The sequence below is a fragment of the Muntiacus reevesi genome, chromosome 1 (genome assembly GCF_963930625.1).
Source record: "Muntiacus reevesi chromosome 1, mMunRee1.1, whole genome shotgun sequence".
NCBI lineage: Eukaryota > Metazoa > Chordata > Mammalia > Artiodactyla > Cervidae > Muntiacus > Muntiacus reevesi.
In genome coordinates, this window is record NC_089249.1 from 84,752,657 (window position 1) to 84,762,144 (window position 9,488).

Here is a 9,488-nt window from a genome sequence, read left to right on the forward strand (position 1 = left end):
AGCTATATTAGACTACTTCCTAATTTCTGTGACACAGGTAGAAGGCCTTCCCTGATCTCTCCCCAAACAGAATCAACTTAGAACTTTAATCAATATGTCCCCTGGATGGTGGTATCCTATAAGATTATCTGGGATGAAAGGAGTGTTTCAATTTAGACCCCTCTGCTGGCATTCTAGCCTGCTCGGCAAATGTGTATTAATGCACCTGACTGCTCACAACACCTTAATCATAAACAGCATAAAGAACCTGATCACACAAAAGGCCCTAATAGGCACTGAGCCTTTCGGGGGGTGAGGAAGCCCTATTAGAGAACACAAAAATATTATTCTAAAAGTGGTTAAAGATTTAGAAAAATAGGAGTTTAGAATTGTTAATTTTAACCAGGAATGCTAAACAGGGGCTGCCTCACTGGAGCTGCAGAGTCTTTGTGTGGTAAACCTTTTAGATAAATTTAACTGATAACTTCTGCAAAGGGACTGACCTTTGTGTCAACAGGATTGTATTTCTACTCTGTTGCAACCTGCTGTACCATGAGACTGCAATCTTTTCTGTTTTCTGTTAAGCTCAAGGCAAAATGGAACAATAAAGAATAGATTACAGAAAACAGCTTTGCATTCACCTAGGTCATAAAATGTCAATAGGCCCCAAGGTCAGAAGATAATGTACAAGACTCTCATAAGCAAAGAAGTATGCAGAAAACACCCTGGTTTCATGAAGGACAAGCTGATGTAATGTTAAACTAACTCTGTGTGCTTATCTTCCCCTTAGAAATGTACTAATTAAGGTTATAAAAGCTTCGGTAAAAAATAAAGCACCACCAGACCCTGCTGCACCCCCCAGTCTGCGCGCTCTCTCTCTCTCTCTCTCACCGATGCCGTTCATCCTGAGAGTACCCCTGGATCCTGCTGAGGCTGGACCCTGGCAAAAAACAAAGAAGAAAATTGTGGCATTTTTGACACTACAGACGAACCAAGAGGACATTATGCTAAATAAGCCAGGTGCAGAAAGGCAAATACTGGCATTATCTCACTTACATGTAGAATCTAAAAAAATTGCACTTGTGGAGAGCAAAATGATGGTTACCAGAAGCTGGGGGTGAAGTGTGGTAGGGGAAATGGGGAGATATTGGTCAAAGAGTGCAAAGTTATAGTTGCGTAGTTTGGATGAGTAACTTAAGAGATCTAATGTGTTTCATTATGATTATACTTAATAATACTGTATTGAACATTGAAGATATGCTAAGAGAGTAGATTTCAGGGGCTCTTATTGCAAAAGAAATGATAACTTTATGAGGAGATGATATGTTCTTTAATTTGTTTTACTGAAGTGTAGTTGATTGTATTAATTTCTGCTGTACAGCAAAGAGGTTTGATGATTTATACATGTACATTCTTTTTCATATTCTTGTCCATTATGGGTAATCACAGGATATTGCCTATAGTTCCCTGTGCTCTACAGTAGGACCTTGTTGTGTATCCATCCTACATATATTAGTTTGCATCTACTAATCCCAAACACCCAATCCACCCCTTTCTGACCTTCTCTCTGCCTTGGCAACTAAATGTCTGTTCTCTATGTCTGTGAGTGTGTTAGTTTCATAGATAAGTTCATTCGTCTTTTTTTTTTTTTTTTAAGATTTCATATGTGATATCATATGGTATTTATCTTTCTCTTTCTGACCTACTTCACTTCACTTCTAGATTCATCCATGTTGTTGCAAATGGCATTATTTCATTCTTTTTTATGGCTGAGTAGTATTCCATTGTATATATTACCACATTTTTATGCATTCATCTGTCGATGAACATTTAGATTGTTTTCATACCTTTGTTGTTGTGAATTGTGTTGCTATGAACAGAGGGGTGCATGTTTCTTTTTTTTTTTTTTTCTTATTTATTTATTTGGCTGTGCTGGGTCTTAGTTGCAACATGCCAACTCTTAGTTGTGGCATGTGAGATCTAGTTCCCTGACCAGGGATTAAACCCAGGCCCCCTGCATTGGGAGCATGGAGTCTTAGTCCCTGGGTCACCAGGGAAGTCTCATGCATATATCTTTTTAAATTACAATTTTATCCAGATATATGCCCAGGAGTGGGATGGCTGGATCATATGGCAACTCTATTTTTAGTGTTTTGAAGAACTTCTATAGTGTTTCCATAGTGGCTACACAAATTTACATTCCCAATAACAATGTTCCCTTTTTGAGGAGATGATATGTTAATTGTAGTAATCACTTTGGGCCTCCCTGGTGGCTCAGTGGTAATGAACACAGGTTCAATCCCTGGGGTGGGAAGATACCCTGGAGAAGGAAACAGCAACTCATTTCAGCATTCTTGCCTGGGAAATCTTATGGACAGAGGAGTCTGGCAGGTTACAGTCCATGGGGTTGCAAAAGAGATACAACTTAGTGACTAATCAGCAACAACAACAGTAACCACGTCACTATGTATATTTGTATCAAATCAACATGTTGTATGCCTTAAATACACACAATTTTAAAATTGTTTAAAAAGAATTATTTAAAATGATATTTTAATAAAGAACTAGCATACAAATAAATGTGAAAAGCTGTAAAAAAGAGAAAAAGAAAAGATTTTCCAGAATGAAAAATATTGATCTATTCACTGATACAACTAGAGAATCCACCTTCTCCATCCACTTCCTCAGGGCACCCTTGATTTCTTTGTTTCTCAGGCTGTAGGTGACAGGGTTAATTGTGGGGATCACAACAGAGAAGAGCACAGAGACCAGGATGTCCAGGATATAGCCTGTATTGAGTCTATCATAGTTAAAGTTGGCTATTCCATAAAAGACCACAGGGAGGTAGGATGCACAGATAGTAAGGTCTGTTTCCTGCCCTGAGCAGAGGGAATCCTAAGGAGGGCAGAGATGATAAGCAGTAGGACACTGCAACGAATAGGCAGGGGCTCAGGCCAATGGTGACACTGGCCACATGGAGCACAGACTCACTGAGAGAGGTGTCAGAGCAGAAGAGCTTCAGGAGCAAAAGTATGTCACAGAGAAAGTGGACGATCTTGTTGAGTCCACACAGAGGGTCAGCACTGTGTGTTTCACAGAATCCTCTAGCCCACACAGTCAAGTTCCAATCAACAAAATACACACAGACCTTCAGACTCATGAGCAGCAGATATTGAAGAAGGTGGCAAATGGTTACATAGTGGTTGTAAGTCACAGTAGCCAACAAGACACCCTAAGCACCACACAGGTCACAAGGAATAAGGTCTGGGAAAGACAGCCCTCAAACAAGGTGGTCTTCTTCCCTTAGACGTTCCCCAGGATGACCAAAATGGCGGCAGATGAGTAGCAGATGTCCAAGAAACACAAGGTGGTGAGAAAATAATGCATTGGAATGCAGAGGGCAGGACTGACTCTGACAACTGTTAATGCGAATGTGTTTCCCAGAAGAGTTATGAGATAAATGATCAAGAAGGCTGGGAGGAACAACACTTATAATTCAGGATGGCTGGAACATCCTAGGAAGATAAATCCAGTGACCACACAATAATTTTTCATTTCTTTGAGTTCTTTCTCAATTGAAATGAAAATTAGGAAATAAAAAGACAACAAGATACTAGAACAAACACTGGGAGAACTAACACTTACTTATCCTTTATTACAAGATGATATCTTTTTCAGATAGTGTAGTTTGACACTTTAGGATATATGCATTCCCCCTCACTCCCCATCCTCTTTTGCTCCTGTGTTTACTTGCCATGTCTTCACTATTACCTATTAGTTTATTTGATTCCCCTACCAGTCTGTAATTTCTATTAGGCAAGGGATTTATCTCTCTCTAATCCATATGTACTCTATAAAACTTTCATTAGAATTAAGGAAGGAAAGAAAGAAATTCAGTCTTAAACACTGACATTGAGAAGCAGTAGCTGATGAAATAAACTAGAACCAAAATACTTTTCTTCTCAACCTCCTTCTTCCCTGTAAGAAGTCACAGTACCAAATTTTAAGTTTACTGGGTCTGAAACAGCTTTCATGATCTTTGCAATCTGTTGTTATTCAAGAGAATATGCTAGTCTATGCCAAAAGGGGATTTGCAGATGTCGTTAAGGTTATTAATCACCTGATTTTACAATATAAAGATTATCCTGTATATTCAAGTGTGCCTAATCTAACCACATGCATGTGTGATAATTGCTTCCGTCATGTGCAACTCTTTGTGACTCTATGGGCTGTAACCTGCCAGGCTCCTCTGTCCATGGGATTCTCCAGGCAAGAGTACTGTAGTGGGTTGCCATGTCCTCCTCCAGTGGACCTTCCCGACGAAGGGATCAAACCTGTGTCTCCTGAATTGCCGGTGAATTACCCTGAACCACCAGGGAAGCCTGAATCTAATTACATGTGTGCTTAAGATTCACAGTAGAAGGTGAATTCAGAGATTCAAATCACAAGTAGGATTCCATGTCATTGTTAGCTTGAAGATAAATGGGGCCATGTGTTAAGGAAAGGTAACAATTGGTCCTAAGATCATATGAAACTAACTTTTGCTAACAACTTGAATATATGTGAAGGTGGAATCTTCCCCCGAGTTTCCAGATAAGAACCCAGCCCAGATGACACACAGTGATTTCAACTTGACTCAGCTTCACACTGTGCCTGTACTTCAGTGAAGCAGAGGACCCAGCTGAACTATGTTGTACCAACCTTCTGTCCCACAAAAAATGTGAGATAATAAGTAACTGTTTAAACCATTATTAAATTTGTTATTAAAATAGTACCATGGAGTGTAAAAGTCAAGGATAGGATAAGCATTTTCACCTGCACACTTATGTGGTAAACCAAATAATGGCACCCCAAAAATGCTCATGCCCTCATCCCTGGAGGCTGTGAATATGTTATGTGATAAAATACACTTTACAAATATAGTGATCTTTTTTTCTATAGCTGCTGTTTATTCTTCTTGTTTAATTGAGATACAATTGACATGCAGTAGTATGTGCACAAGAGTTCCCTTATATCCTTGACAACACTAGTTATCTCTTGTCTTTTTATAATAATCATTGCAACAGGTGTGAGGTAGCATCTCATTGCGGTTTTGATTTGCATTTTCCTGATTATCAGTGGTCTTGAGCACCTTTTCATGTACCTGTTGGCCATTTGATCTCTTTGAAAAAAATGTGTATTTAGAGCCTCTGCACATTTTTAATCAAATATCATATGATATTCCTTATATGTGGAATCTAAACAAATGATACAAATGAATCTATTTACAAAACAGAAACAGTATCACAGACATAGAAAATATACTTGTGGTTACCAAAGTGGATAGCAGGGGTGATTGTTGGGGACAGATAAATTAGAAGTTACAGATTAGCATGTGCACAATACTATATATAAAATAGATAACCAACAAAGACCTACTACATAGCACAGGGAACTAGATCAATATTTTGTAATAACCTGTAAAGGGAAAAGAATCTGAAAAAGAATATTTATATATAACTGAATCACTTTGCTGTACACCAGAAACTAACATATTATAAATCAACTATATTTCAATTAAAATTAAAAAACAAAAATAATTTAAAAAATTTTTATTGGAGCATAGCTGATTTACAATGTTAGTTTCAGGTGTACAGCAAAGTGAATCACTTATACATGTATAAATATCTTTTTTTTCCAGATCCTTTATCTATAGGTGATTACAGAATATGAAGTAGAGTCCCTGTGCTTTGCAATAGATCCTCATTAGCCATCTATTTTATATATAGAAGTCTGTATATATTAATCTGAATCTCCTAATTTGCCACTTCCCCCTATGTTTCCCCTTTGGTAATAAGTTTTATTTCAAGAGCTGTGGAGTCGGTTCCTGTTTTGTAAATAAGTTCATTTGTATCATTTTTATTAGGTTCCACATATTAATATAAGTGATATCACATATTTTTCTTTCTCTGAGAAGTGGAATGCTTCTAAACTGTATATACACACCATACCTTCTTTATACACTCATCTGTTGATGGACATTTAGATTGTTTCCACATCTTGGCTATTGTATTATACAGTGCTGCAATGAATATTGCAGTGTGTGTATCTTTTCAAATTACAGTTTTCTCCAGATATATGCCCAGGAGTGGGGTTACTAGATCATACGTTAGCTTCTCTTTTAGTTTTTTAAGAAAACTCCATTTGTTCTTCATAATGGTTCTTCCAACTTATATTCCCACCACCAGTGTAGGAGTATTCTGTTTTCTCCATACCCTCTCTCGTGTTTATTGTTTATAGATTTTTTTGATGATGGCCTTCCTCACTGCTGTGAGGTGATACCTGATTTTGATTTGCATTTCTCTATAATTACTGATTTTTGGCCATCTGTATGGGCTTCCCTACTGGAGAAGGCAATGGCGACCCACTCCAGTCCTCTTGCCTGGAAAATCCCATGGACGGAGCAACCTGGTGGGCTGCAATCCATGGGGTCGCTACAAGTTGGACACGACTGAGCGACTTCAGTTTCACTTTTCACTTTCATGCATTGGAGAAGGAAATGGCAACCCACTCCAGTGTTCTTGCCTGGAGAATCCCAGGGACGGGGGAGCCTGGTGGGCTGCCATCTATGGGGTCTCATGGAGTTGGACACGACTAAAGCAACGCAGCAGCAGCAGCAGCAGCAGCAGCATGGGCTTCCCTGGTGGTTCAGTAGTAAAGAACCTGCCTGCCAAAGCAGGAGACACATGTTCAATCCCACAGGAAGATCCCCTGGAGAAGGAAATGGCAACATAGTCCAGTATTCTTGCCTGGGAAATCCCATGGTCAGAGGAGCCTGGTGGGTTACAGCCCATGGAGTTGCAAAGGAGTGGGTCACAACTTAGCAACTTTTTTCCCCCCCATTTTATTTATATTAGTTGGAGGCTAATTACAATATTGTAGTGTTTTTACCATACATTGACATGAAGCAGCCATGGATTTACATGTATTCCCCATCCCGATCCCCACTCCCACCTCCCTCTCCACCCGATCCCTCTGTGTCTTCCCAGTGCACCAGGCCCGAGCACTTGTCTCATGCATCCAACCTGGGCTGGTGATCTGTTTCACCATAGATAATATACATGTTTTGATGCTGTTCTCTCGAAACATCCCACCCTCGCCTTCTCCCATAGAGTCCAAAAGTCTATTCTGTACATCTGTGTCTCTTTTTCTGTTTTGCATATAGGGCTATCGTTACCATCTTTCTAAATTCCATATATATGCGTTAGTATATTGGTCTTCATCTTTCTGGCTTACTTCACTCTGTATAATGGGCTCCAGTTTCATCCATCTCATTAGAACTGATTCAAATGAATTCTTTTTAATGGCCGAGTAATATTCCATGGTGTATATGTACCACAGCTTCCTTATCCATTTGTCTGCTGATGGACATCTAGGTTGCTTTCATGTCCTGGCTATTATAAACAGTGCTGCGATGAACATTGGAGTGCACGTGTCTCTTTCAGATCTGGTTTCCTCGGTGTGTATGCCCAGAAGTGGGATTGCTGGGTCATATGGCAGTTCTATTTCCAGTTTTTTAAGAAATCTCCACACTGTTCTCCATAGCTGCTGTACTAGTTTGCATTCCCACCAACAGTGTAAGAGGGTTCCCTTTTCTCCACACCCTCTCCAGCATTTATTGCTTGTAGACTTTTGGATAGCAGCCATCCTGACTGGCGTGTAATGGTACCTCATTGTGGTTTTGATTTGCATTTCCCTGATCATGAGTGATGTTGAGCATCTTTTCATGTGTTTGTTAGTCATCTGTGTGTCTTCTTTGGAGAAATGTCTGTTTAGTTCTTTGGCCCATTTTTTGATTGGGTCATTTATTTTTCTGGAATTGAGTTGCAAGAGTTGCTTGTACATTTTTGAGATTAATTCTTTGTCAGTTGCTTCGTTTGCTATTATTTTCTCCTAATCTGAGGGCTGTCTTTTAACCTTGCTTATAGTTTCCTTTGCTGTGCAAAAGCTTTTAAGTTTAATTAGGTCTCATTTGTTTATTTTTGTTTTTATTTCCAATATTCTGGGAGGTGGGTCATAGAGGATCCTGCCGTGATATATGTCAGAGAGTACAACTTAGCAACTTAACAACGACAACAAATGCTTTCTTTGGAGAAATGACTGTTTAGATCTTCTGCCCATTTTTTGCTTGGGTTGTTTTTTAATATTGAGCTGCATGTGCTCTTTGTATATTTTGGAGATTAATCCCTTGTCAGTCACATAATTTGCAAATATTTTCTTCCATTATGTGGGTTGTCTTTTGGTTTTGTTTATGTTTTTCTTTGCTGTGCAAGAACTTTTAAGTTTAATTAAGTTCCATTTGTTTACTTGTGTTTTTATTTTCATCATTCTAGGTAGTGGATCAAAAAAAGATATTGCTGCAATTTATGTCAGCAAGTGTTCTGCTGTGCTTTCCTCTAACAGGTTTATAGTATCTGATCTTACATTTAAGTCTTTAACTCATTTTGAGTTTATTTTTGTGTATGGTGTTAGATAGTGTTCTTTTTTTTTTTTTTTTTGGCTGCCCAGTGAAGTGTGCAGGATCTTAATTCCTCAATCAGAGATGGAACCCATGTATTCTGTATTAGAAACTGAGGGTCTTAACATTGGACCACTAGGGAAGTACCAGGGAGTGTTCTAATTTCATTCTTTTACATATAGTTGTCCAGTTTTCTCAGCACCAGTTATTGAAAAGACTGTCTTTCCTCCATTGTATAGTCTTGCCTCTTTTGTCATAGATTAATTGACCATAGGTACATGAGCTTGTCTCTGGATTTTTTATCTTTCCCCATAGATCTATATTTCTGCTTTTGTGACAATACCATACTGTTTTGATGACTGAAGCTTTGTAGTGTAGTCTAAAGCCATGGAACCTGATTCCTCCAGCTCCATTTTCCTTTCTCAAGATTGCTTTAGCTATTTGGGGTCTCTTATGTTTCCATATAAATTTTAAAGTATTCTAGTTCTGTGGAAAATGTAATTGATAAAGATTGCATTGAATCTGTAGATTGCCTTGGATAGTATCATCCTTTTAACAGTATTAATTTTTCAAATCAAGAACATGTGCTGGGGTCCAGTCCCAGCAGGATCCAGGGGAACCCTCAGGATGAATGGCGTCAGCGAGAGAGAGACACATAGGACCGGCCTTGATAGGGCCAAGTCTGCGAGGGACGGAGGGACGGAGGGAGGGAGGGAGGGCCGATCAGAATATGCGACAGAGTCTGACAGTTGCTTTATTTTTCACCATCACCTTTATACCCTAAGTTGGTACATTTCTAAGGGGCAGATAAGCATACAGACTTAGTTTAACATTATATCAGCTTGTCCTTCATGAAACCAAGTGTTCTCTGTATATTTTTGTTTATGAGAGTCTTTTCCCATAGATTTTTTTGTACATTATATTCTGGCCTTGAGCTTAGCAGAAAACAAAAAAGTGGCAGTCTCATGATACAGCAGGTTGCAACATAATAGAAATACAATCCTGTTAACAT

At 38.9% G+C, this 9,488-nt stretch overlaps 1 pseudogene; it reads right to left on the reverse strand.

The window, feature by feature from the left end:
- Positions 1–265: 265 nt before the first annotated feature.
- On the reverse strand, positions 266–8,889 carry LOC136144222 (olfactory receptor 5J3-like; annotated as a pseudogene).
- Positions 8,890–9,488: the final 599 nt, after the last annotated feature.